We start from the raw sequence: 2,800 nt of genomic DNA, 5'->3' as shown, positions 1-2,800 counted from the left end.
GAAAAGTGGGGAGAAGGGTGTCTCTCCATCCATGCCACTGCACTGGAGATGAGTGTCGGTACCAGCTCTCCCATACTCATACCCTTGGGGCCAGTTGACTCACATCTCTGCAGTGAGCAGAGATAGAGAGAGTACTGGAGCTAGCTAGGGGCAGGGCCAGCTCTCCTGCCCTCACACCCCCAGGGCTAGATCCCATACAGTGTTCAGGTGAGAGATGAGGCCAGTTCTGCACAGCCCTCAGACATCAACATATCCACAGTGGCAGCCCAGAACAGTGACTCCCACCTAGCCTTTGGGGGTAACAGACCCCTGCTACTGCAGGGTTACTGACCCAGACATGGCTCTAGAAGACAGCATAGGCCAGCACCTCACCATGGTATCAGGTGGCATCAATGGCTACTCACATCAGGCTATTCCTCACTACCCTCGTTCTCCAGTTCTGCCTCTCTTTATTCTGCCCCCATCCTTCTGTTCTCTTTCTCTTCCATTTCTCCACAGCTTACTTGCTCCTCTTAGTGGTGTCTGGGATTTCTGAGTGTCTGGAGTCATTTCAGGAGTAGTCTCAGGAATTCTATGCCCCGCTTGTGCATTATGGCACCAGGCAGGGGTCTTTTCAGGCATGGTCTGCCTCTTCAGACCTGTTCAGTAAGAGACTGGAGGTCATCTTAGACTAGCTCCCTGTCTGGGACCCCTAGCACAGGTCTGGTGGTCATTTCACGCACACTCCTCATAGGCATGTTGTCTGTCTCAGGCTGACTCCCACCCTGGGCCCAAAGTCTGAGGCTTGGTTCTTCTAGGCAGCTACTCACTCCCTACCCTGGGAGCCGATCCTGCTTGCATAGTGCCAGACTGTTGGTCATCTCATGCAAGTCCAGGCCCCCTGGCACTAGACTGTTAGTCATCTCAGGCTTGCTTTTTTTTTTTTTTCCAGGGAGATTTCAGATAATCACAGATCAGAGCACTGGGAATAGACATAGCGTCTCTCATCTTTGCCACCACTGATGTACACAACAATCACACCTGCAACAAATCTAGGGGCAGGGTATGCAATTTTTATGCACATTACGTTTCTAAATGACTAGGCAGATAATTAAGAACTTAGTGGAACTAACAGTGTCCTGAAGAATTATATAGTTAGCTTAATATTTGAATTGAACATAATGTATGAGTTTATTGTCTGAGCTATTATATGAAGGACTCCTCAGTTACCTCACCAAAGAGGAAAATTTGTGAAAAATAACTTGGTTGCATATATGATATTTACCTTATAAGATTTTATTTTCCTTTGGTCATATCAAGTGTTGCTTAATGCTCTACATTTTTTAATATAAAATTCATGTTGAACGTCTAGTATGCATTGATTTTCTGTTGCTGTTTCTTAAGATTTTCTTATGATGCATTTGATATATTTTCTGTCATTTCTGCCAGTGAAAACCTTTTTAACTACTTTTCTGAAATAGTATTGGACTACTGTACTGTGGTATAGCCCTTAAGCCTATAAACTTCGTCTATCTTAGTCAATTTTCATTTCTATGGAGAGACACCATGACCATGGCAACTCTTATAAAGGAAAACATTTGACTGAGGCCATATTACAGTTCTAAAGTATCAGTATCAAATTTCAAGTCCATTATCATCAGTGAGGAAAGAATGGCAACATGCAGACAGACATGGTGCTGGAGAGTTCGATAAGGGTTCTACATTTGGATACACAGTAAGCAAGAAGAATGAGAGCCACTGGCCTGGCTTGGGCTTCCGAAACCCCCAAATCCAATCCTAATGAAACAATTCCTCCAAAAAGCCACAGGTACACCAACAGGGCCACATTTACTCCAAGGAGACCTTCAAGTAACACTACTCCCTAGTGATGAAGCATTCAAATATGTGAGTCTATTAGGGCCAATCTTATTCAGACCACCATACCATGAAAGTGTTGGTTAAATATAAACATTGTATCCATGTTAAGACATTTCATTTTTAATTTAACGGAAAACATCATTCCCATTCTCAACTTTCATTTACTGTGATACTAAATGTTCTTTGATGATGATGGAGAAGGTGGAATTATGATTAATCTCACTGTGTGTTCTGTGTGATGCTTCTGCAGGTTATATCTACCAGAAATTCAAACACTTGTAGACGACTTACAGAAATAAATTCATATGACTAATGTCCATAAACAAAGCAAATCAAATGTTAGAACATCATAGGTTGTTTGGGTTATTCCAATTAAATCTACTGCATGGCTTGACAAGAGAGATGATACTTCTGAAATAAAAAGTGAAATTCACTTTAGTCCTGCAGCTTCTGTTTACCTGAATAGAGTCTTATCCCATCTTTGTGATAGCCTCTGTGCTGAATGCTCCTTACACTGCCAGAAAACTCTTACTACTAACTAATCATCTTGGACATAAGCTAACTTAGTCTTCACTCTGCCTCTTATAAAAGAAAAAAAAAAAAAACTTGAAAGGTGATGGGAACTGAAAATCACTAAAATTATTATATATAGCTCTAAAATCACCCAAGGACAAAAATAAATGCATATAACAAAAAGCCTGTAATCAAAGCATTGCATACCATTTCCTTTTTTTGTTGTTGTTGTTTTGTTTTGTTTAATAATAAGCTTCACAATAACTGAGCAGTTATTGCTCTTTTCTTAACCCTCTAAGCTCATCTGGTTTCCTCACAGTGTACATCCCAGAGATACCTGTACTTTGTAGCCTCCTGATCCAAGTCCTCTCCTGATGTCTCTTGGACCTCTCCTGTGTCTGAATCCCTTACTTCTTCCTCTAATTCCTCC

At 41.5% G+C, this 2,800-nt stretch overlaps 1 pseudogene; it reads right to left on the bottom strand.

Moving 5' to 3' along the window:
- Positions 1 to 918: 918 nt before the first annotated feature.
- On the bottom strand, positions 919 to 1,042 carry LOC129668632 (small nucleolar RNA SNORA17; annotated as a pseudogene).
- Between the last annotated feature and the right edge of the window lie 1,758 nt (positions 1,043 to 2,800).

This window comes from Psammomys obesus, unplaced genomic scaffold (assembly GCF_907164565.1).
Source record: "Psammomys obesus unplaced genomic scaffold, mPsaObe1.curated_primary_1811, whole genome shotgun sequence".
Taxonomy (NCBI): Eukaryota; Metazoa; Chordata; class Mammalia; order Rodentia; family Muridae; genus Psammomys; species Psammomys obesus.
The sequence above is the reverse complement of the archived record's forward strand: the minus strand, read 5'-3'. Positions and strand labels throughout refer to the sequence as shown.